At 38.8% G+C, this 26,448-nt stretch overlaps 2 non-coding genes across 2 annotated transcripts; both read right to left on the minus strand.

Moving 5' to 3' along the window:
* Positions 1-14,508: 14,508 nt before the first annotated feature.
* On the minus strand, positions 14,509-14,615 carry LOC130972336 (small nucleolar RNA R71). Its single transcript, XR_009083521.1, has one exon. It is a non-coding gene; the product is annotated as a small nucleolar RNA R71 (small nucleolar RNA).
* Positions 14,616-20,984: 6,369 nt separating this feature from the next.
* On the minus strand, positions 20,985-21,088 carry LOC130972300 (small nucleolar RNA R71). Its single transcript, XR_009083488.1, has one exon. It is a non-coding gene; the product is annotated as a small nucleolar RNA R71 (small nucleolar RNA).
* Positions 21,089-26,448: the final 5,360 nt, after the last annotated feature.

The following is a 26,448-nucleotide window of genomic DNA, read 5'->3' on the forward strand; positions in this document are numbered from 1 at the left end:
CTGTGCAATGCACCTGCAACCTTTCAGAGGTGCATGCTCTCAATTTTCTCTGATATGGTGGAAAAATTTCTGGAAGTCTTCATGGATGACTTTTCAGTATTTGGAGACTCATTCAGCTCCTGTCTTGACCATCTAGCACTTGTTCTAAAGAGATGCCAAGAGACTAACCTGGTTTTAAACTGGGAAAAATGTCACTTTATGGTGACTGAAGGAATTGTCCTTGGGCACAAAATCTCGAACAAGGGAATAGAGGTGGATCAAGCTAAGATAGAGGTAATTGAAAAATTACCACCACCTACCAATGTTAAGGCAATCAGAAGCTTTTTGGGGCATGCAGGATTCTATAGGAGGTTTATAAAGGATTTTTCAAAAATTGCCAAACCTCTGAGCAACCTGCTAGCTGCTGACACGCCATTCATCTTTGATAAGGAGTGTCTACAGGCATTTGAGAATCTGAAAGCTAAATTGGTCATAGCACCAATCATTTCTGCACCAAACTGGACATTGCCATTTGAACTAATGTGTGATGCCAGTGACCATGCCATTGGTGCAGTATTGGGACAAAGGCATGACAAGCTTCTGCACGTCATTTACTATGCTAGCCGTGTTCTAAATGACGCACAGAAGAACTACACAACCACAGAAAAAGAGCTACTTGCAGTGGTTTACGCCATTGACAAATTCAGATCCTATTTAGTAGGATCAAAAGTGATTGTGTACACTGATCATGCTGCTCTTAAATATCTACTCACAAAGCAGGATTCAAAACCCAGACTTATAAGATGGGTGTTGCTTCTGCAAGAGTTTGATAAGAAATAAGAGACAGAAAAGGGACAGAGAATCAGGTAGCAGATCACCTGTCCCGAATAGAACCAGTAGAAGGGGCGTCCCTCCCTCTTACTGAGATCTCTGGAAACTTTCCGGATGTGCAACTCTTTGCCATCCAGGAAATGCCATGGTTTGCAGACATTGCAAACTACAAGGCAGTGAGATTCATACCCAAAGAATACAGTAGGTAGCAATCAAAAAAATTGATCGCAGATGCAAAATATTATCTTTGGGATGAACCATATCTCTTCAAGAGATGTGCAGAAGGAGTAATCTGTAGATGTGTGCCTAAGGAAGAAGCACAGAAGATCCTATGGCACTGCCATGGATCACAGTATGGAGGACATTTTAGAAGTGAGCGAACAGCCACAAGAGTCCTCCAATGTGGCTTCTACTGGCCTACTCTCTATAAAGATTCCCGAGTGTTTGTACTTAATTGTGACAGTTGCCAAAGATCCGGCAATTTGCTTCACAGTTATGCCATGCCTCAACAAGGGATCTTGGAGATTGAGTTGTTTGATGTATGGGGTATTGACTTCATGGGACCTTTCCCACCATCATACTCAAACACTTATATTCTGGTAGCAGTGGATTATGTATCCAAATGGGTGGAGGCTATTGCAACACCCACTAATGACACTAAAACAGTGTTAAAATTCCTCCAAAAACACATCTTCAGCAGATTTGGTACCCCTAGAGTATTAATCAGTGATGGGGGCACTCATTTCTGCAATAAACAGCTTTACTCTGCTTTGGTTCGTTATGGAGTTAGCCACAGGGTAGCTACTCCATATCACCCACAGACTAATGGGCAAGCTGAAGTCTCAAATAGAGAACTCAAAAGAATCCTGGAACGGACTGTAATTAACCGTAGAAGGGATTGGGCAAGAAGCTTGGATGATGCTCTGTGGGCATACAGAACAGCATTCAAGACCCCTATAGGGACCTCTCCATACCAGCTTGTGTATGGAAAGGCATGTCACTTGCTAGTGGAACTGGAACACAAGGCCTATTGGGCAACCAAATTCCTAAACCTTGATGCCAAGTTAGCTGGAGAAAAACGATTGCTCTAGTTAAATGAGCTAGAGGAATTTAGACTCAATGCTTTCGAGAATGCAAAAATTTACAAAGAGAAAGCGAAAAGATGGCATGATAAGAAATTGTCATTCAGAGTCTTTGAGCCGGGGCAGAAAGTTCTGCTATTTAATTCTAGGCTCAAATTATTCCCCGGGAAATTAAAATCCCGGTGGAGAGGTCCATATGTGATTACAAGTGTATCACCATATGGATACGTAGAGCTTCAGGATAATGAATCTAACAAAAAGTTCATTGTTAATGGACAGAGAGTTAAACATTATCTTAAAAGCAATTTTGAGCAAGAATGCTCAAAACTGAGACTTGATTAAAAGCTCAGTAATAGTCCAGCTAACGACATTAAAGAAGCGCTTGCTGGGAGGCAACCCAGCCATTCACAAAATTAATTTTATTTGTTTTTGCTAATTAATTGATTTTTACAGGTATATGTCAGAGTATCTTCAAAAGGTGAAATAGCAATTGATTGAATTCACAGAGTTACAGGGAAATTTGGAAGCTCACTGGCATGAAAAAGCCAGTAAGGAACGTTTTGGGCGTTGAACGCCCAAAAGAAGCACCCACTGGGTGTTCAACGCCAGTAAGGGTAGCCATTTGGGCGTTAAACGCCAGAAAGAAGCATCTTCTGGGCGTTGAATGCCAGAAAGAAGCACCTTCTGGGCGTTTAACGCTAGATTGATAGCGTCCTGGGCGTTCAGAAAAATGCCCAGTGACAAAGGACTTCCTGGCGTTCAACGCCAGAAAGAAGCAACAGCTGGGTGTTGAACGCCCAGGAGAAGCAACAATTGGGCGTTAAACGCCCAAAAGATGCAGCAGTTGGGCGTTTAACGCCAGGATGGTGGGGAGGAGGTAAAATTCGTTTTTCTTCAAAAATTTTCTAATTTTTATGTTTTAATTCATGATTTCTTGCATAAACATGTTTTCAAATATCATCCTTCAATTCCAAAAATTTTAATCCTAATTTCTAAAATCCCTAATTTCTGAAATCTCTTTTTCAAAAATTTTACATGCATCTTCATCCATAAAGACAGATGATTTTCAATCCAATCCAACTCTTTTTTTTAAGTTTTTCAAAATTTAATTATCTTTTAAAATCTTTTTCAAATTAAAAATTCAGATTTATTTCAGATCTTTTTAAATTATATCCTTTTCTTATCATATTTATCTTTTATAAATCATATCTCTTATCTTATATCTTTTTTCTTATTTTCGAATACCCACCCCCCTCCCTTTATATTCACTTTCGGCGCCCCTCTCCTCATCCACCATTCCACACTTGCTCTCCTCCTATCCCTCTTCTCTCTCTTCTTTTGCTTGAGGACAAGCAAACCTCTAAGTTTGGTGTGCTTATCCGTGATCATAAAAACATACTCTCTTTGATCATGGCCCCTAAAGGAAAACAACCCAACCCAAGAGGCAAGAAAGAGAATACTCCAAAGGCACTTTGGAATCAAGGGAAGTTCTTAACTAAATAACATTCAGACCATTACTACAAAATAATGAGTCTAAGATCAGTGATCCCGGAAGTCAAGTTCAATCTGAAAGAAGATGAATATCTGGAGATCCAAGAACAAATTCGAAACAGGAACTGGGAAATCCTAGCTAATCCTGAAACGAAAGTGGGAAGGAACATGGTTCAGGAGTTCTATGCTAATCTAAGGCAGACAGATAGGCAAAGAATAATTGGAGCTGCCCTCTATGACCATCGGACCTTAGTCAGAGGAAAGATTGTTCATACCCATCCTGACAAAATCAGGGAGATCTTTAAGCTTCCTCAACTGAAAGATGACCCAGACTCCTTTAATAGGAGAATGATGAGGGTAAATAAAGGCTTGGACAAGATTCTAGAGGATATATGCATCCCTGAAACCAGGTAGACCACCAGCACGACTGGCATCCCAAATCAACTCAAAAGAGAAGATCTAAAACCAGTAGCCAGAGGCTGGCTGGATTTCATTGGGCGTTCTATATTGCCCACCAGCAACCATTCTGAAGTTACTATTAAAAGAGCAGTGATGATTCACTGCATCATGTTGGGAAAAGAAGTAGAAGTCCATCAACTGATCTCGTGTGAACTATACAAAATAGCAAACAGGAATTCCAAGGATGCCAGATTGGCCTATCCAAGCTTAATTTCTATGCTCTGCAAAGATGCCGGAGTGAAGATGGGAATAACAGAGTATATCTCAGTTGAGAGGCCAATCACTAGAATATCAATGGATAGACAACAGCTGCAGGATGATCCAATCAAGAGGAGAGCACAGGAAGTCCTCCCAGAACTTCCTCAATTCGAATATTGGGAACATCTTGAGGCATCTATTTCCAAATTGCAAGAATCTATGAACCAAATAAAGGAAGAACAGAACAATCAAAGTAGCATGCTTTGCAAACTGCTTAAGGAACAAGAAGAGCAAGGGCGTGATTTAAGGGAGCTGAAGCGCCAAAAATTAATCCTTGAAGGACCAAGCACCCCACAGATCAGAGGAACATCTACTTCTCAGAACACAGGTTGTTGAGTTCTAAATTTAGCTTTAACTCTGTGTTAATGTTATTATAGAAATTTACCTTAGGAGATATATATAGTAGTAGTAGTAGTAATTAGTATATCTATTCTGGTTTTATTCCCAATTAAGTTATAATTTATTTTTCTCATCATCATCAGACATCAATAAAATAGTAGATAATTAGAATAAAGAAGTAATTTATTTTTCGAGTTCTTAATAATAAAAATTATAATTAGCTATATGTGGTGGCAATACTTTTTGTTCTCTGAATGAATGCTTGAACAGTGCATAATTTTTATCTTGAATTTTATGAATATTGGCTCCTGAAAGAATGAGGAACACAAAAAATACTATTGATGATCTGAAAAATTATGAATTTGATTCTTGAAGCAAGAAAAAGCAGTGAAAAAAATTTTTTACAAGGAGTCATTGGATTAAGAAAAGGATCCAAGGCTTTGAGCATCAGTGGATAGGAGGGCCCAAGGAAGTAGTTCCAGGCCTAAGCGGCTAAATCAAGCTGTCCCTAACCATGTGCTTGTGGCATGCAGGTCCAAGTGAAAAGCTTGAGACTGAGTAGTTAAAGTCGTGATCCAAAGCAAATGAGTGTGCTTAAGAGCTCTAGACACCTCTAACTGGGGACTCTAGCAAAGCTGAGTCACAATCTGAAAAGGTTCACCCAGTCATGTGTCTGTGGCATTTATGTATCCGGTGGTAATACTGGAAAACAAAGTGCTTAGGGCCACGGCCAAGACTCATAAAGTAACTGTGTTCAAGAATCAACACACTACACTAGGAGAATTAATAATACTATCTGAATTCTGAGTTCCTATGGATGCCAATCATTCTGAATTTCAAAGGATAAAGGGAGATGCCAAAACTGTTCAGAAACAAAAAGCTACAAGCCCCGCTCATCTAATAAGAATCTGAGCACTATTTAAAACTCTTAGATATTATTACTTCTTAATTTCTTTTCATCCTATTTTATTTATCTAGTTGCTTGAGGACAAGCAACAGTTTAAGTTTGGTGTTGTGATGAGCGGATATTTTATACGCTTTTTGGGGGTAATTTAATGTAGATTTTAGTATGTTTTAATTGGTTTTTAGTAGAATATTATTAGTTTTTAGGCAAAAATCATATTTCTGGACTTTACTATGAGTTTGTGTGTTTTTCTGTGATTTCAGGTATTTTCTGGCTGAAATTGAGGGAGCTGAGCAAAAATCTGAGTTAGGCTGAAAAAGGACTGCCGATGCTATTGGATCCTGACCTCCCTGCACTCGAAATAAATTTTCTGGAGCTACAGGAGTCCAATTGACGCGCTCTCAACGGCGTTGGAAAGAAGACATCCAGGGCTTTCCAGCAATATATAATAGTCCATACTTTGCGCGAAGATAGACGACTTAAACTGGCGTTCAACGCCAGTATCATGCTGCTGTCTGGCGTCCAGCGCCAGAAACAGGTTACAAGTTGGAGTTCAACGCCAGAAACATGTTACAACCTGGCGTTGAACGCCCAAAACAGCCCCAGGCACGTGAGAAGCTTAAGTCTCAGCCCCAGCACACACCAAGTGGGCCCCAGAAGTGGATTTCTGCATCATCTATCATAGTTTACTCATTTTCTGTAAACCTAGGTTACTAGTTTACTATTTAAACAACTTTTAGAGACTTATTTTGTACCTCATGACATTTTCAGATCTGAACTTTTACACTTTGACGACATGAGTCTCTAAACTCCATTGTTGGGGGTGAGGAGCTCTGCAGCGTCTCGATGAATTAATGCAATTGTTTCTATTTCTCCACTCAAACGTTTGTATGTTCCTATCTAAGATGTTCATTCGCACTTAATTATGGAGAAGGTGATGATCCATGGCATTCATCACCTTCCTCAACTCATGAACGTGTGCCTGACAAACACATCCGTTCTACATCAGACTGAATGAGCTTCTCTTAGATTCCTTAATCAGAATCTTCGTGTTATAAGCTAGAATTGATGGCGGCCACTCTTGAGGATCCGGAAAGTCTAAACCTTGTCTGTGATATTCTGAGTAGGATTCAAGGATTGAATGGCTGTGACGAGCTTCAAACTCGCGATTGCTGGGCGTGATGACAAACGCAAAAGGATCAATGGATCCAATTCCAACATGATCGAGAACCAACAGCTGATTAGCCGTGCTGTGACAGAGCATCTGGACCGTTTTCACTGAGAGGATGGGAGGTAGCCACTGACAATGGTGACACCCTACATACAGCTTGCCGTAGACGGGCTTTACAAACAATTGAGTTGAATAATACATTGCAGAAATTCAGAGGACAAAGCATCTCCAAAACTCCAACATATTCCCCATTACTGCACAACAAGTAACGATTTTATTCTCTTTTATTTTTCTAATCTAATAATTCCCATTGATAATTTTGATTGATATCCTGACTAAGAATAATAAAATAAACATAGCTTGCTTCAAACCAATAATCTCTGTGGGATCGACCCTTACTCACGTAAGGTATTACTTGGACGACCCAGTGCACTTGCTGGTTAGTTGTGCGAAATCATAAGAAATCTTGATTTTGTTATTGAGATATTAATTTCGTGCACCAACAGGGCCCGACATGACGAAGTCAGCCCGGAAAGATAAAGCTACAAAAGATAAATCCCTGAAAGAGACCTGAACAAGGTCCAAGAAAGAGGATTATCAAGTAACTCGACAAAGCCCAACATGACGAAGTCGGCCCGGAAAAGATAAAGTTACAAAAGCGATCTGAACAAGATCCAAGAAAAAATGATTAGCTAGTAACAGAACAGGGACCAACGTGAAAAAGTCAGAATAAAGCTACAAAAAGTTATAAAAAGTAATCCCAAGGGGTTGCTAGAAATAACTCAAAGATCAACGGAGAAAATCAGTCAACAGAGGGGAGATTGCTCGACCCGATAGACCTCAACCTCGCCAAAAGCAATCAAAAGAGGATGAATAAAAAACAACTCTGAAAGATTCCAGATAAATGCTAAAGAAAGCTGCAAACAAGCATATCGTGAAAAACAAGGCAGTTACCATAAAACAAAGATTCAAGAGGCCGCTTGAAGCCAACCCCAAGAGCAAGAGAAACTATTTTGTTTTTCAAAATAAAGTTGCTAAAGGTAGCAACTATCAATAGTCAACAAAATACCATTTACAAAAAAGATTTCAAAACCCACAGGCCGGGCTATACACAAATCTATCAAGGATAATCAAAGAGAGTCTAAAGGCTTCCCGGTAGAAGCATCAACATGAGGTGAAGGAGGACGAGTCTGGAGAAAATCTAAAGAAAAAGAAAACCCAAGAAGCTTTCTTTTTTGAAGAAGCCCCAGGTTTGGCCGAAACAAACAAGTAAAGAAAAAGAGTTAGAGAATGCTTGATGCCTAACTCTTGACACAGTAATTGAAAAATTTTTATAAAACCCCATGAATTGGGATGAAGCTGGGATGGAACAATGTTACACGACCACAACAAGTCGGTTTCAAAGGCAAAAAAAGGTAAAGTAATGTTCAACTGACTAAAGAAATATTCATAAGCATAGAAGAAGGGACGCTCCCCCTCAACTGAGGTGGGAAAACAAACTCTTTTGTCAGAACCAAGCGCTATAAGCTCATAATCCCTCTCCTGGGCACTGCTACCACAAACTCTATGATGTTTTCGCAGCTCTATACAAAACTCAGAGTCCACCACAGAAATACACAGAAGAACCATAGAATCCACCCAATCAGCCATGCCCTCAGGGACTTGGGAAGACATCTCAACAATATTTTTGTGAGAAGCCATGAGGCTGGTGCGCGAAATTGTGAACTATACTTTTTCACAACTCTCATAATCCCTGGTAATGGCTCCAAAAACTTGGTGCGCCCAATACCATGGCATTACACAACTTCGCACAACTAACCAGCAAGTGCACTGGGTCGTCCAAGTAATAAACCTTACGTGAGTAAGGGTCGATCCCACGGAGATTGTTAGTATTGAAGCAAGCTATGGTCATCTTGTAAATCTTAGTCAGGCAGACTCAGATATATATGGTGATGAACGAAAATAACATAAAAGATAAAGATAGTGATACTTATGTACTCATTGGTAGGAACTTCAGATAAGCGCATGAAGATGCCTTCCCTTCCGTCTCTCTGCTTTCCTACTGTCTTCATCCAACCCTTCTTACTCCTTTCCATGGCAAGCTCGTATAGGGTCTCACTGTTGTCAGCAGCTACCTCCCATCCTCGCAGTGAAAGCTAATGCTCAATACTCTGTCACAGTACGGCCAATCACCGGTTCGGTTCCCTCCCCTACCGGAATAGAATAACTCTTTTGCGTCTGTCACTAACGCCCAGTAGGTTACAGGTTTGAAGCACGTCACAGTCATTCAGTCATTGAATCCTACTCAGAATACCACAGACAAGGTTAGACCTTCCGGATTCTCTTGAATGCTGCCATCAGTTCTTGCCTATACCACGAAGACTCTGATCTCACGGAATGGCTGGCTCGTTTGTCAGGCGAGCACTTGGTTGTCAGGCGATCAACCATGCATCGTGCAATCAGGAATCCAAGAGATATTCACCAAGCCTCAGATGCTTGTAGAACAAGAATGGTTGTCAGTCACCTTGTTCATGGGTGAGAATGGTGATGGGCGTCAATCATCACCTTCATCATGTTGAAGAACAAGTGATATCTTGGACAAAGAACAAGCGGAATTGAATGGAAGAACAATAGTAATTGCATTAATACTCGAGGTACAGCAGAGCTCCACACCTTAATCTATGGTGTGTAGAAACTCCACCGTTGAAAATACATAAGCATAAGGTCTAGGCATGGCCGAATGGCCAGCCTCCCAATGATCTAAGAACTAAAATGTTCAAAGATGATCTAGAGATCTAAAAGTGATCAAAAGATTTCTAAGTGATCAAAAGATTTCTATACAATAGTAAAAGGTCCTACTTATAAGAAACTAGTAGCCTAGGGTGTACAGAAATGAGTAAATGACATAAAAATCCTCTTCCGGGCCCACTTGGTGTGTGCTTGGGCTGAGCAATGAAGCAATTTCGTGTAGAGACTCTTCTTGGAGTTAAACGCCAGCTTTGGTGCCAGTTTGGGCGTTTAACTCCCATTTAGGTGCCAGTTCCAGCGTTTAACGCTAGGATTTCTTGAGGTGATTTTGAACGCCTGTTTGGGCCATCAAATCTTGGGCAAAGTATGGACTATTATATATTGCTGGAAAGCCCAGGATGTCTACTTTCCAACGCCGTTAAGAGCGCGCCAATTGGGCTTCTGTAGCTCCAGAAAATCCACTTCGAGTGCAGGGAGGTCAGAATCCAACAGCATCTGCAGTCCTTTTGAGTCTCTGGATCAGATTTTTGCTCAGGTCCCTCAATTTCAGCCAGAAAATACCTGAAATCACAGAAAAACACACAAACTCATAGTAAAGTCCAGAAAAGTGAATTTTAACTAAAAACTAATAAAAATATACTAAAAACTAACTATATCATATCAAAAACATACTAAAAACAATGCCAAAAAGTATACAAATTATCCGCTCATCAGAGGCCAACTAGTCCTACAATAAGAAAAGAATATTGGATTACTAAAAAACATCTCAGACAAACAACAAAACAACTTGACCACACAACCCAGCACAGTATGAGGAACAAAAGGAGACCCCAGGACCTACACAAAAGATCCAGGGGCATCCTTTGGAGGCAACCACAGAACAAGAGCCCAAAGGGACCTACAAGTTCACACCCCAGCAATGACCCCTTTTTTTCTCTTAAACCAGAAATCACCAGGAAACCATCGTCTCCATTCCGTAGAAAAAAAAATACCGACAGAACAAAGCCACCAAAGGAGCAACCTTTTTTTGAAACGCAGCAACATGCAAAACCCTAGAGGCACTAAACTACCAGTAAATCAAGCCGAAAGCACACAGGAAGACGAAAAGAAAATCAGAAAACATACATCGTAGTGACAGTCAAGCATGGTAGTATGAAAAGGTTAAAGCTTTCCAAGCATACAAAATCAAGGCGTCATAAAAAAGGATCAAAAACAAAAGTAGCATAAATAAAAAGGTGAAGAGGAAAGCAAAACCAACCTGAAAGAAGGAAGAAAACTTTGAAAAAGGAGTAGTAGAGAATCGACCACAAAGCGAAAAGCACCATGCGAAGGCCAAAGCGTCACAAAGAAACGAGAGGAGCAGGACAGGAAACGGCGAAAAAAAAGGGAAGTTACAGGGAAAGGAAAACCATCTCTTGGATACAAAATTTGAATAAAGAAAACCAAGAGAAATGGAACAAAAACAAATTAATAGGGGCATTAAAAACCCTCGGGCATTCCCAAGAAAAAAAGAAAAAACGCTAAAGGCAAAAGCGCGCGCTTTTAGAAGAAACGGAACAGAAAAGTTCCGCATTCAAGAAAGAGCTCTACAGAAGATAAAGCGACAAAGTGCTCGAGTTCGACTTTACCCGAGAAGGCTCGAAAGTCCTAAAACCAAGACTCGGCCTCCAGAATAAAGACCGAGCTCGAGCAGGGGCACTCTTCATATCCTGGGTCGAGCTCTCCGACCCGGGATGTTCTACAGACAAAGCGACCAACCTCTTTAAGGTCAGGAGGACCCGACCTCTTCTCAAAGAGGTCGGCCAAATCACAGGAAGGCTCAATAGAGGGCCCAAACGGAGGAACACACCCCAAATCCTAAGGAAGCCCAAGCCTACGGAGAAAAAGGCGGTTCCCTTAAAGATAAGATGACCTCAATTAAAGATAAGATAAGATAACTAACTTATCTTATCTAAGAAGGTCACTCTATGCCATTATAAATACACTGGAAGCACCCAGGTATAACTCATACTCTGATTCTACTCAAAACCTGCTTAATACCCTTGCTAATTTAAGCATCGGAGTCCCTTGCAGGTACCCCCCACCCTCCGGGAACGAAGGAATTAGCATCACCACCAAGTCCAACAAGACGGACACAAACCATTCCAACCAGTACAGAAGATCTAATCCGAGATCGACCTACAGTTTCAGGTAACCCTCGGAACAGGAAGGAAACAACTAAACAAGTAGGCGTGTGAAGCAGGCGTGCAACTTGGAACAAACGCCAGAAAAATGTATTTGCGTGGCATGCCAGAAGCTGGGTGTGGAACGCTGGTACAACATTCCAGAGAGCAACAATGAAGACCATCAAAAAGGCATGGCACACCAGAAGCTGGGCGTGGCACGCCAACTAATTACCTAAAAGAGTCATCACTAGGGCGTGCCACTTTGTATCAAAGGCGTGGCACGCCAGTTCCAGAATTCACTTGGGCGTGCCACTTGAGGATCAAGGCATGGCATGCCAAGCCTAAGAGACCCACAATTGAATGTGCATGCCACTTAAGCAACATGGCATGGCACGCTGGTACAAGAATCCAGAGAAAGGGTTGAAGGCTAATGAGGTATGGGCATGCCACGTGAGCAACCAGATGTGGCACGCCAATGAACAAGAAGGCAAAGTAAAAAGCTGGGCGTGCCACTTGGTGTCGAAGGCGTGGCACCCCAGCTCAAGAAGTCTTACTAAGGCGTGCCACTTGAATGATCAGGCGTGGCACGCCAGCACTGAAGGAGGCCAAACAAAGCTGGGCGTGCCACTTGGTAACGAAGGTGTGGCACGCCAGCTCAATTTTCCCACTTTGGCGTGCCACTTGAACGTCCAGGCGTGGCACGCCAACCTTTGGAACCAAGACAAGTGAAGGGCGTGGCACGCTTGTCTCATGGCGTGGCACGCCGGTAGTATTTTTCAGAGGAGGAGATAAAGGGCTAAATTAACTGGGCGTGCCACTTGGATGATGAGGCGTGGCACGCCAGCAAGAGGATGAAGCATTTAGAGGCGTGGCATGCCAGACCCTGGGCGTGCCACGCTGGTACAAGTTTCCAGAAGCATGAGGATGTGGAAAATGGCTTGGGCGTGCCACTTGGTGTCGAAGGCGTGGCACGGCAAGCTACTTGAGGACTTTAAAATGCCCTGGGTGTGCCACTTTGGCTCGAAGGCATGGCACAGTAGGGATGTGATAGAGGAAGGCGTGCCACTTGGAGGGTGAGGCCTGGCACGCCAAGCTTGAAACGAAGAGAGCGTGACACGCTAGGGGAGCGCCAGTCACATGCCAATTGGAAGATCACCTTTGTTGAGTTTCTTTTTCCTCCAAATTGTAATTTTCTTTTCACTTTTGTAATTTTCTTTATTTCTAGATCTAGGAGTAGTATAAATACCCTTGGAAGTATTGGAAACACACAGGGAGACGTAGATCACTATCTCAAGGGGATTGTAGAGTTTTAGTTTTGAATTAACTTTTTCACTTTTTACACTTCATCTCTTCCATCTTTTGTACTTTCTTTCTGAGCTATGAGTAGCTAATTTCCCTCTCATTAAGAGAAGGAGCTCTATTGTACTTGATGGATTAATGATAGTGAATTTCTTCTTCTCTTCATCTTCTCTTTGATTTGTTAGAAGGAATTTCGATTTTCATGCTTAGTGTTCAATTATCTTGGAAAAGAGATTGAATGCAAAATGGGTTTCATGGGTACCTTGGAAAAGGAAACATGAAACCATGCTAGAAATCTCTTCTCACACTTGAGTAGAATCTGGGTTTTGGTGTTTGAATATGGTGACATATAATTCTCCCTCTACCTGGACCTACAAGGATGTGTGGTATAATCAGGGACTAAGCATATCTCTCTTCATGAGAAATTAGACCAAGGAATTGGCTATTGATCAAGATCTGAGAGATTGAGTCACCATGGGATTGGGGCTCAATCAATCATGATTGCCAAGGGGTCAATGAGTTGCATGATTGAAGAGGATATAAGCTGGATTTAATCCAAAGAGACAATATCTCCTGATCTCAATAAATTCCCTCATTCTTATCTCCCGCATTCTTTTATAGCATTCATTTACATTCTGCAAATTCCCACTCCCTTTTACATTCTTGCTATTTCTATTTCTGTATTTTATTGCTTTCCTTTATTCCTTTGCCATTTATGTTTCCTCCATTTATGATTCTGCACTTACAACTTATTCTGTTTAAGCTTGACTAATTCACCAATTAATTAAAATTGTTCAAATCTATCAATCTCTATGGATACGATCCCACTCTACTGTGGGTTATTACTTGAAGATAATTTTGGTGCGCTTGCCAAAGAGCGGAATCATCAATTTTATTGGGAAGGGAGTGAATCCGAACTCATCAAGTTTTATGGCGCCATTGCCGGGGATTGGTTTGAATTTGACAATGATTAAATTAATTGGAGAGCTAGATTAAGCATTTTCATCTACCTTGTTGTTTTCTTTTTCTTTTTTTCTTTTTTGTGTGATCTTTAAATTACCTTCTAATATCTATTTTTCTTTCTCTTTTTTTTTGGGATTGTTTTAGCTATTCATTGTCACTCTTCTAAATGTTTGATTAATTGCATCAACCAAGCTAACCACTAATCTTAACTTAGGAGATTCTTTCACTTATCCTTTACTTGCTGTGTGTTGAGTGTATGAGAGGCAGAAGAGGAGAAACTTCATCCTCTTTTGATAGTGAACCTAGGAAAACCTTTCTTAGATTGAGGAGGGAGGCTAGAGGCAGGGCATAGTTGGAGAAGAACTAGTGGAAGAAGATCTAACAACCACCATGGAAGGCAAAGTGCACGACAATGTTGGAAGAGGTACTGGAAATCAAGCTGGGCAAGAGAGGAGAGTCTTAGGCTCCTACATCAATCCAAATCCAGGAAACTATGGCAGCAGCATCCTCAAGCCAACAATTCATGCTAACAACTTTGAGTTGAAACCTCAACTCATCACACTAGTCCAGAATAATTGTTCATATGGAGGAAGTGCCCAAGAAGATCCAAATCAATATCTCAACACATTCTTGAGGATATGTGATACTGTAAAGTCCAACGGGGTACACCCTGACACCTACAAGCTACTCTTGTTCCCTTTCTCACTCAGAGATAAGGCAACAAAGTGGTTAGAAGCATTTCCCAAGGAGAGCCTAACCACATGGGAAGATGTTGTGAACAAATTTCTAGCAAGATTTTACCCACCACAGAGGATCAACAGGTTAAGAGCTGAGGTGCAAACCTTTAGACAGCTAGATGGTGAAACACTTTATGAGGCCTGGGAGAGGTTCAAGGATCTAACAAGAAAATGCCCACCAGATATGTTTAATGAATGAGTGTAGCTCCACATTTTCTATGAAGGATTAACCTATGAATCAAAGAAGGCTTTGGACCACTCTTTAGGGGGGTTCACTCAACAAGAAAAACACCATTGAGGAAGCCATAGATGTCATTGAAACTATAGCTGAGAATGACTACTTCTATACTTCAGAAAGGGGCCAAAAGAAGGGGGTGCTGGAACTCAACTCTGTAGATGCCCTATTGGCATAAAACAACGCAATTGCAGCACAACTAGCTGCCTTGACTAAGAAGATAGAGAACAATCAAGTTGCAGTGGTTCAAGCTCAAGCACCATCCCAAGAAGGAGATGCACCAGAAGTCGAATGTGAGCAAGCAAACTATGTACACAACCCCTCTCGACCACCATATGACCCTAACTCCAAGACATACAATCCAGGATGGAAGAACCACCCAAATTTCGGGTAGGGGAACCAACAAGGTCACAACCAAGATCATAACAAGCCATACCAAGCCAATCACTACCAAAATCATAACCTTAACCATCAATCAAACAACAACAGACCCTACCACAATCCACCTCACACATCATACCCTTCCACCCAGCAAACACACCACCATCAAGACACATTAACCTCAACCTCACAACCATGCGAGATCAGAAGTAACTTTGAGAGAGTAGAGGCTGTAATAGCACAACAATCATCACAGCTCACATGGGCTATTTCTACTCTTTTGGAGAGATAAGCACCGGCTGAAAAGAAAAAAGATGCCAACCAAGAAGAATACAGATCAAATCTGAAGAATAAAGGTGCAGCAATCTCAAAGCTGGAAGCACAAGTGGGGATCTTATCCAAGAAAATTCCAATGCTTACACACACATTTTTCAGTGACACCATGGCCAACCCAAGCGGGGAATGCAAGGCCATTATACTTAGGAGTGGAATGGTGGTAGAAAAGGCAACCCCAAGCCAGGAGAACCATAAAGAAGATGTTGTAGAAAAGCCTGAAAACAAGAAAAAGGAAAAGACCCATGGCCCATCTTCACCAAAGCCAGTTTTGAAGCCTTATGTGCCAAAGACACCATACCTACAAAGGCTAAAGAAGGATGGGAAGGATGGCCAGTTTTCCAAATTCTTGGAAATCTTTAAAAAGCTCCAAATCAATATACCATTTGCTAAAGCACTAGAGTAAATGCCCCTCTACGCCAAGTTCTTGAAGGAACTCATGACAAGAAAAAGAAAATGGGGAGAAAAGGAGACTGTAGTCCTAACTGAGGAGTGTAATGCCATCATACAAAAGAAACTCCCCCAGAAAATGAAAGACCCAGGAAGTTTCCAAATCCCCTGCATCATAGGGGATATCAATATTGAGAAGGCCTTATGCGACTTGGGGGCTAGCATCAATCTCATGTCCTTGAACATGATGAGAAGGATGAGAATTGAGGAAGCCAAACCAACAAGAATGGCACTCCAACTAGCTGACAGAACATTCAAGTTTTCACATGGAGTAGTGGGTGAAAGTGGGAGAATTCATTTTCCCAGCTAACTTTGTTGTGCTGGATATGGAAGAAGAGGCTAACACTTCAATTATCCTAGGAAGGAGGTGTTGAAGTTGTGGCAAGCTAGGGTGATCTACCCCATCTCAGACAGCCCTTGGGTGAGCCCTGTACAAGTAGTTCCAAAGAAAGCAGGTGTCATTGTTGTACCAAATGAGAAGACTGAGCTGATACCAACAAGAACGGTGACTGGTTGGTGCATGTGCATCGACTATAGGAAGCTCAATGAAGCGACCAGGAAGGACCACTTCCCCCCACCATTCATGGACCAGATGCTTGAGAGGCTGGCTAGACACGAATACTACTGCTTTCTTGACGGTTATTCAGGTTACAACCAAATAGTTGTAGACCCCATGGACTAGGAGAAAACTTCTTTTACTTGTCCATATGGTGTCTTTGCTTATAGGAGAATGCCCTTTGGATTGTGCAATGCACCTGCAACATTCCAAAGGTGCATGCTCTCCATATTTTTAGATATGATTGAAAGATTGATTGAGGTGTTTATGGATGACTTCTCTGTATTTGGTAACTCATATTCTGATTGCCTACATCACTTGGCCTTGGTGCTAAAGAGATGCTAAGAGACCAACCTTGTTTTAAATTGGAAAAAATGTCATTTCATGGTTACAGAGAGGGTGGTCCTTGGTCATAAAATCTCAAAAAGCGGTATAGAAGTGGACAAGAAAAAAGTGGAGGTGATTGAAAAGTTACCCCCACCTTGCAATGTCAAAGCAATTAGAAGTTTTCTAGGACATGTGATGAGCGGATAATTTATACGCTTTTTGGCATTATTTTTAGATAGTTTTTAGTATAATCTAGCTACTTTTAGGGATTTTTTCATTAGCTTTTATGCTAAATTCACATTTTTGGACTTTACTATGACTTTGCATATTTTTCTGTGATTTCAGGTATTTTATGGCTGAAATTGAGGGACCTGAGCAAAACTCTGATAAAAGGCTGACAAAGGACTGCTGATGCTATTGGATTCTGACCTCCGTGCACTCGAAATAGATTTTCTGGAGCTACAGAACTCCAAATGGCGCGCTCTCAACGGCGTTGGAAAGTAGACATCTAGAGCTTTCCAGCAATATATAATAGTCCATATTTTATTCGTGATTAAATGATGTAAACTAGCTCAACGCCAGTTCCATGCTGCATTCTGGAGTCAAACGCCGGAAACACGTCACGAACCAGAGTTGAACGCCAAAAACACATTACAACTTGGTGTTCAACTCCAAAAGAAGCCTCTGCACGTGTAAAGCTCAAGCTCAACCCAAGCGCACACCAAGTGGGCCCCAAAAGTGGATTTCTGCATCAATTACTTACTTTTGTAAACCCTGGTAGCTAGTCTAGTATAAATAGGACATTTTACTATTGTATTAGACGTCTTTTTTGACTGATCCTGGATCTGGGATTGTATTTTTGATCCTGTGATCATGTTTTGGGGGCTGGCCATTCGGCCATGCCTGAACCTTCATCACTTATGTATTTTCAACAGTGGAGTTTCTACACACCATAGATTAAGGGTGTGGAGCTCCGGTGTACCCCGAGTTTTAATGCAATTACTACTATCTTTTATTCAAATTCAATCGTATTTCTGTTCTAAGATACTACTCGTACTTCAACCTGATGGATGTGATGATCCGTGACACTCATCATCATTCGTCCCTATGAACGCGTGACTGACAACCACTTCCGTTCTACAAGCGAAAGCTAGAGTGTGTATCTCTTGGATTCCTGATGCACGACGCATGGTTGCCCTCGCCTGACAACTGAGCCTTCCATTCCGTGAGATCAGAGTCTTCATGGTATAAGCTAGAATTGATGGCGGCATTCATGAGAATCTGGAAAGTCTAAACCTTGTCTGTGGTATTCTGAGTAGGATTCCGGGATTGAATGACTGTAACGAGCTTCAAACTCGCGATTGTTGGGCGTGATGACAAATGCAAAAGAATCAAGGGATTCTATTCCAACATGATCGAGAACCGACAGATGATTAGCCGTGCCGTGACAGAGCATTTGGACCTTTTTCACTGAGAGGATAGGATGTAGCCATTGACAACGGTGATGCCCTACATACAGCTTGCCATGGAAAGGAGTAAGAAGAATTGGATGAAGGTAGTAGGAAAGCAGAGATTCAGAAGGAGCATAGCATCTTCAAACGCCTATCTGAAATTTCCATCGCTGATCTACATAAGTATTTCTATCTTTACGTTCAGTTTATTTATTATTATTATTTGAAAACTCTATCACCATTTATTATCCGCCTGACTGAGATTTACAAGATGACCATAGCTTGCTTCATACCAACAATCTCTGTGGGATCGACCCTTACTCACGTAAGGTTTATTACTTGGACGACCCAGTACACTTGCTGGTTAGTTGAGCGAAGTTGTGAAATTATGTTTAGACCATGGTATTGAGCACCAAGTTTTTGGGGCCATTACCTGGGAATCAATTTCGAACAATAATTTAAGTATGAATCACAATTTTGTCCACCAAGTTTTTGGTGCCGTTGCCCGGAATTGTTCGAGTTTGGACAACTAACGGTTCATCTTATTGCTCAGATTCAGTAATTTTTTTTTTCGTTTTATTTTCAAAAAAAATATTTCTCATCTGTTTTCAAAAATTATTCTAAATTTTTAAGAATGAATTATAGTGTTTCATGAAGCATGTTAAAGCCTGCCTGGCTGTAAAGCCATATCCAAATTCTTTTGGATTGAGGCTTCCAATCATCAACATAGAGGTAAGTTAATTGAAATATCAGATGTTGTATGACTGATTTATATCCTAAAGATGGCTGGCTATTAAGCCATGTCCAACCCTTGGATTGGAGCTTTAGGCTAACATTGAAAGATTCCTGGAATTCTTCTTAAAATTTTTGAATTTCTTATTTTCCTTTTCCTATATGTTTTTCGAAAAATATAAAATAAAATCCAAAAAAATAATAAAATAAAAAAATTGTGTTTGTTGTTTGAGTCTTGAGTCAATTTTTAAGTTTGGTGTCAATTGCACATTCATCTTGTTCTTGTATTTTTCGAAAATTTATGCATTCATAGTGTTCTTCATGATCTTCAAGTTGTTCTTGGTAAGTCTTCTTGTTTGATCTTTAAATTTTCTTATTTTGTGTTGTATGATGTTTTTCATGTGCATTTTCGCATTCATAGTGTCTAAGCATTAAAGATTTCTAAGTTTGGTGTCTTGCATGTTTTCTTTGCATAAAAAATTTTTCAAAATCATGTTCTTGATGTTCATCATGATCTTCAAAGTGTTCTTGGTGTTCATCTTGACATTCATAGTATTCTTGCATGCATCATTGGTTTTGATCCAAAATTTTCATGTTTTGGATCATATTTGTGTGTTTCACTCTCATCATTAAAAATTCAAACATAAAAAAATATCTTTTTCTTATTTTTCTCATAAATTTCGAAATTTTGGGTTGATTTAGTCAAAAATTTTAAAAAATAACTTGTTTCTTGTTAGTCAAGTTAAAATTTCAATTTTAAAAATCTTATCTTTCCAAAATCTTTTTCAAAAAAATCAAATCTTTTTCATTTTTTTTATTATTTTCGAAATTTTTTTAAAATTTTTAAAATCTTTTTCTTATCTTTATTTCAAAATTTTGAAAACTTTACTAACAATTAATGTGATTGATTCAAAAATTTGAAGTTTGTTGCTTTCTTGATAAGAAAGGTTCAATCTTTAAATTCTAGAATCATATCTTTTAGTTTCTTGTTAGTCAAGTAATTAATTTTAATTTTAAAATTTAAATCTTTTCCAACCATATCTTTTTAATCATATCTTTTTATCATATCTTTTTCAAAAATTTATCTTTTTCAAAAATTTGATTTCAAAATATCTTCTTATCTTCTTATCTTTTCAAATTTGATTTTCAAATCTTTTTTCAACTAACTATTTTACTTTTTGTTTATTTCTTATCTTTTTCAAAACCACCTAACAACTTTTCTCTCTCTAATTTTCGAAAAGACCTCCTTCTTTTTCAAAAAATATTTTTAATTAATTAATTGTTTTAAATTTTAATTTTAATTTTATTTCTTATCTTAATTTTCGAAAATCATTAACTCCTTTTCAAAATTGTTTTCGAAAACTTCTGTCTCTCATCTTATTCTATTTATTTATTCATTTACTAACAATTCTCTTCATCTCAAATCTCTGCCCCTATCCTCACCCTTGTGTTTGGATTCTCCTTTCTTTATTCCCTTCTTCTTCTACTAACATAAAGGAATCTCTATACTATGACATAGAGGATTCCTCTTCTTTTTCTGTTCTCTTCTCTTTCATATGAGCAGGAACAAGGAAAAAGGCATTCTTGTTGAAGCTGATCCAGAACCTGAAAGGACTCTGGAGAGGAAACTAAGAGAAGATAAATTACAATAATTCAGAGACAACCTTGCTAAAATTTTCGAACAAGAAAAGGAAATGGCAGCCGAACCCAACAACAATAATGCAAGAAGGATACTTGGTGATTATACTGCACTTACGTCCAAGTTTGATGGAAGAAGCATCCCAATTCCTGCCATTGGAGCAAACAATTTTGAGCTGAAACCTCAATTAGTTGCTCTAATACAACAGAACTGCAAGTTTCATGGACTTCCATCAGAAGATACCTACCAGTTCTTGATTGAGTTCTTGCAGATCTGTGCGATTGTTAAGACTAATGGAGTAGATCCTGAGGTCTACAGGCTCATGCTTTTCCCTTTTGCTATAAGAGACAGAGTTAGAACATGGTTGGACTCTCAACCTAAAGATAGTCTGGACTCCTGGGATAAGCTGGTCACGACCTTCTTGGCTAAGTTCTTTCCTCCTCAAAAGCTGAGCAAGCTTAGAGTGGATGTTCAGACCTTCAAACAAAAAGATGGTGAATCCCTCTATGAAGCTTGGGAAAGATATAAACAGATGACCAAAAGATGTCCTTCTGACATGTTTTCAGAATGGACCATGATAGATATATTCTATTATGGTCTATCTGAGTTCTCTAAGATGTCACTGGACCATTCTGCAGGTGGATCCATTTACCTAAAGAAAACGCCTGCAGAAGCTTAAGAACTTATTGACATGGTTGCAAATAACCAGTTCATGTACACTTCTGAGAGGAATTCCGTGAATAATGGGACGCCTCAAAGGAAGGGAGTTCTTGAAATTGATGCTCAGAATGCTATATTGGCTCAGAACAAAATGTTGACTCAGCAAGTCAACATGATTTCTCAAAGTCTGAATGGATGGCAAAATGCATCCAACAGTACTAAAGAGGCATCTTCTGAAGAAGAAGCTTATGATCCTGAAAACCCTGCAATGGCAGAGGTAAATTACATGGGTGAACCTTATGGAAACACCTATAATTCTTCATGGAGAAATCATCCAAATTTCTCATGGAAGGATGAACAAAAGTGTAACATCCCGCATTTTTTAAAATCTAATTATAAATAAATTGTGATTTTATTTTATTAAGTTTAAACTTTATAATTTTAGAAATTATTCTATTAGAATTAATTAAATAGATTCAGAGATAGTTTTATTTTGAATCAATTAATATTCTTACGTAATCTTATTATATTGGAATATTTTGTATAATTTTAGTAAATTGAAAAATAAGAAAGAATTGTACAATCTAATTTAAGTAACTTTTATTATGAAAAAGTTATAACTTATTTTATTAATTTGAACTCTTATTTTATAAATTAATCAATTAAGAGTAATTAAATTAGATTTATTAATATTTGGAGTTATTTTAATTAATATTCTTGTGTAATTTTATCATTGTTATTTCATATAATCTGAAATTAAGATTATAATGGAAGTATTATATAATCTAATTTAAATAATTTTGTTATAATTAGATATCTTGTAAATTGAAATTAAAGTTTCGGTGAAAGAAAAATAATAAAGAATTATATCATTTAATTTGAATAATTAGTATTGAGTTTAAACTATATTTTATAAAATGTAATTAGTATGCTTATTCTATAATTTAAATTAAAAATAATTGTTTGAGCGCATTGATATGTTGATAAATAATGTTCTTATATATTTTTAATAGAGTATATTTAATTTTAAAATTACTCTACTCTTCAATTTTATCAAAATATCTATTCATATCTATCCTTATTTCTTTATAAAATCCTAATTTCACTAAATTCCTAATTGATACCCTAATTTCACAAATAAACACAAACACAGAAAGGAAAGAAAGGGAACAGGGGGAGCTCGAGGGGAGAAACGGAGAACAGGGAGAGAGAGTGACGGAACAGAGTAAGAAGAGAGGAAGGAGGATCGCCGCGCTGTGCCGCTCCTTGTGCCGGTTGCCGTTGCTGTCGCCAGAGCCAGAGAAGAAGAGAAGCAAAACCGCGAAGAGAGAGAGAGATCGAAGGAGACGTTCACTCACTCATCGTTGTCACTGCCATACGTTGCCTCTGCTGCTGGTTCAGCTGCCGTCGAGCTCGCAGCAACCGTCACCATGGAGACCGCCACTATTATCTCCGAAGCTGCACTGTCGATTAGGTTAAGGAGGGGGAGAATCGTGAACAACCGGAGGAGGAGAAGAACGTGTGGTGGTGGGTGTTCACTTAGCCAGCGTCGTTGAAGGATGCTCCGCCGCCGCCGCCGCCGGAATCACGAGCTGAGGTAGAGGAGGAAGCTATCTTCCCTGTTGTTGTAATCACCGTAATTCTACTGCTATGGCTTCGTTTCCTTGTTTTCTTTACTTACTGATTAAGCTACTGCAGCTGTGGACTGTGACGATCGATTTTCCGGAAGAATCGTTGCTGCTATGAACTATTTCAGCCCTGCCCTGGTATTGCTTGGTCACCATAGCCTCCTTCATCCTTGTATCTGAATCTGTATCACTCACAACCTATTTTGATTATTGTTATCTCTGCTTGCCGCTTCATTGTTATAGGAAAAATCCCCAAAAAATGTTTTTGTTTCCATCTAGCCACTGTTTTCACGATTGTTGATGACATCGCTGCTGCAGAGGGTCATCGGCGTCACTGTTGCGGTTGCTGCCACAAATTAGGAATAAAAGGAACTATTGCGTTAAATTCTGCAATTGCGACATCGAGGTAGGGGGTTTAAAACGATTTCAATTTAAGGATGCCTACAAGGTTTATTGAATAACTGCAAATAGATTTAATACCTGTGAGTAATTGATTGACTATGTGAATATTGAATTGTGGCTGAAATTGTAATTGGAATGGTTGGGATTGTGATTTGGAATTGTTGATTAATGATATTGATTGATTGTGTGGACTGGGAATTGTTTGATGACTAATTGTTGAGAATTCCTGAATTTTAATGGGTTATGTTGGATTTGTTGCCAGTGAGTTGTTATTTGGTATATTGTAATGTTAATGAACTTGGTTGGTGGTTGGTTTGGAATTGGTTTTGAGGGGTTTTAAAGGGTTGGATTTTGAATACTAAATAGATTGCTGAAAATCTGATTTTTGAAATTAAAAAGTGACTTTGGAAGTGAATCAATTATTCAACGATAATCGAAATAGTATAAGAGTAAAGGCTGAGTAAAGTATAATAAAAGTTGTTTTTGAGACTCAATTTTGAGAAGTTTGAATTAATTATAGAACTAGTTATGACTTTTCAAAGTTAAAATGTAAAACTTGATTTTCTGCATTATGTTTAAAGGAAGCCGGAAACTTTGAAAAACTATAACTATTTCTGCGATTATCGGAATTGCGTGGGACCAAGTCCGGATTGAGCTTGGGAATATAGGGAACTGGACTGCTGAATTTGAGACTTTTTCACTAAGTTTATGGTTTATGGTGAATTTTTGAATTATGGATGTCAAATCTGGTTTTTTCTGTTGAGCGTTTAACACAGCAGCAACTTGTTTCCTCTATTAGAAATTCTCGAGTTTGCATTTTGAAATGGAACCAATTTTAAATGAAACTTTGGTTTTAACACTTTAATTTTATAAAAATTTAGAATTGTTAGAGTTGTGGTTTTAAAGATTTGGATTTTCAAAGAAAGATGTATTATGCAGTAAAAGTCAGGCTTTGTTTTCTAAGTCAGTAACTTTGAGGCTTTATAATTTTTGAATCTGGAATGATATTGAGATGCAACCAATTGGGAGTGAAAACTAAGTATGTTTAGCATATGTGACTTAAATTTCAGGGCTATTCATGTTTTAATGAGTAAGTTATGGGACTTGGAAGAAGATAAGTTTATTAACTTTTAAAACAGAATTCTGCAGAAAATTAGTCAACTTCTAGATTATATAACTTCTTCATTAAAAATGATATTGACCTGAAAGCAATTGGAAAAGAAACTTGGATGAGTGAAGTTGAACTGTATTAATTTTCAAATCATTGGATTTAACTTAGATTTTATATTGAATTTTGAATGTCACATGCTGCTGCTGTTTTTCTGGTTTTACCCACTGCAGAGCAGTCTTGGTTTTTCCTTTATTCCTAAGGCTAGAGAAACCAGAAAATTATGATCTTTGGTTTGTTAGAAAGCTTATTTCAAGACGAACGCCTGGACATAAAGTTTGCGCAATTCCGAGTTCATTTGCAATATTAAAAACAGAAAAGAAGATAGGGTGTTGAGAATGCTTGAGTGAGAGTTATGAGTTCATAAAATTAAAGATGAACCTTAGTGTTATATGGCTGATTCAATGTTGGAATTTGCTTGTTTCTGAATTGAATTGATATTGGAAAGGTTGAAAAGAGTTTGGTAAATTGTTTGGTTGGGACCCGTAAGGGTGGCTAAGTCCTATTTTTAAAGGAGATTATGTCCGAATTTTTATGAAAGTATAAGGACTTAGTAAAAATCAATATTTAAGGCTTATTTAATGATAGAAACTTCAATGATTCTTTTAAGAAGAGATTATTTGGTATACGAGATTGTTGGCAAGGGCGTGGGTCTTGTCCCGCTTGCGTATTTACAACTATGAAAGGAAATGGAAAGATGTAAAGTTTTTATAGTATGATTGAACTGAGAAAGGAAGTGGTATTGCATAAGAATGTGAAAGCGATGATGAATAATGAGAATGATAATGAATGATGGTAATGAGAATGATTATGTGATGATCTGCTGCATTGAGGCAGTCAGATAGATAATGGTGCGACCATTGAGAACGCTTTCCTGCGGTACAGATCCATATTTTAATTCTGTAAGGCAGAGGGGTTATTTCCTGCTACAGAAGTACCGTGACCATCTGTTCCATTTCTGTAGTGGTAGAGGGGTTATTTCCTGTATACAGAAGGTGTGTCGGCATACATCCCTGCAGTGGCAGATGTGTTATTTCCTGCGTGCAGTGGACCCTGTGGTGGCAGAGGGGTTATTTCCTGTACACAGGGGTATGGTCAACAGGAAAGCCATATCCGGCTAGTAATGCGTCGGGAGCGGGTAGAAACCGACAGATGAGCTCATTACCTGCACTAGGACTAGACATTCATCATATGCATCTATGTGACATTGTTTGGGTGTGTATAATGTAATTGGTTTGCTTAAATGAATAATTCTGTTAACTGCTAATTGTTATACTTGATATACTTGCTCTTGATTGTGTTTGAACCTCATTACTTGTGTTTGTAACTGATTGACTGGATTATGGTGAATTGGATGTTGATTGAATTGCTTAGGCCTGAGGCCGTGATTGGTTTGTGTTTGAGGTTTAGTAAAGTATGAAAGATTAAGCTGGTTCAGCATAGACTTAATGAACCTATGCTTGGAACAAATTAATCATTCATACAGTTTAGGAAACTTTTAAGAGTTTTATAAAGAAAATATGGGTCTAGGATTTTGAATAATTAACTAATACTTTTAAAGAAGGTTAATTTTCTTTTAGATGTCTCTGAATGAAATTAACTATTTGCGCTTTATTCTTTACTTTCACGGCATTCTCGACCTCTACTGAGAACATGTGGTTTGGTTCTCACCTCCAAATTTTTCACCCTTTCAGTGACACAGGTTTGAAGACGCAATTTGAAGCTGCGAGCGATTAGTAGATTTTCTTTATGGTTTTAATTGGTCTGGTAGAGTCCCCTCGCTGATTGTCCCTTGAGATTTTATTTAATATAGAGGGGTAGGTTTGGTATATTGTATTTGAGTTTTATTTGGTTTCTTTTGTACAAGAATTATTATCAATAATATTTATGTGACTATTATTATTTGTAAATGTTTGAATTATGACTTTGATGAATAAAAAAATAAAATTTTCTGGAATTTTCTTAAAACTAAGACGCGAACTCGATACAAAGGCTCGATAATTAAGTAGTTAATACTAGAGAAGGTTACGTAATGTTCTTTCTAGTAGAAATACCTTGAC

Source organism: Arachis stenosperma, chromosome 3, assembly GCF_014773155.1.
Source record: "Arachis stenosperma cultivar V10309 chromosome 3, arast.V10309.gnm1.PFL2, whole genome shotgun sequence".
Lineage (NCBI taxonomy): Eukaryota > Viridiplantae > Streptophyta > Magnoliopsida > Fabales > Fabaceae > Arachis > Arachis stenosperma.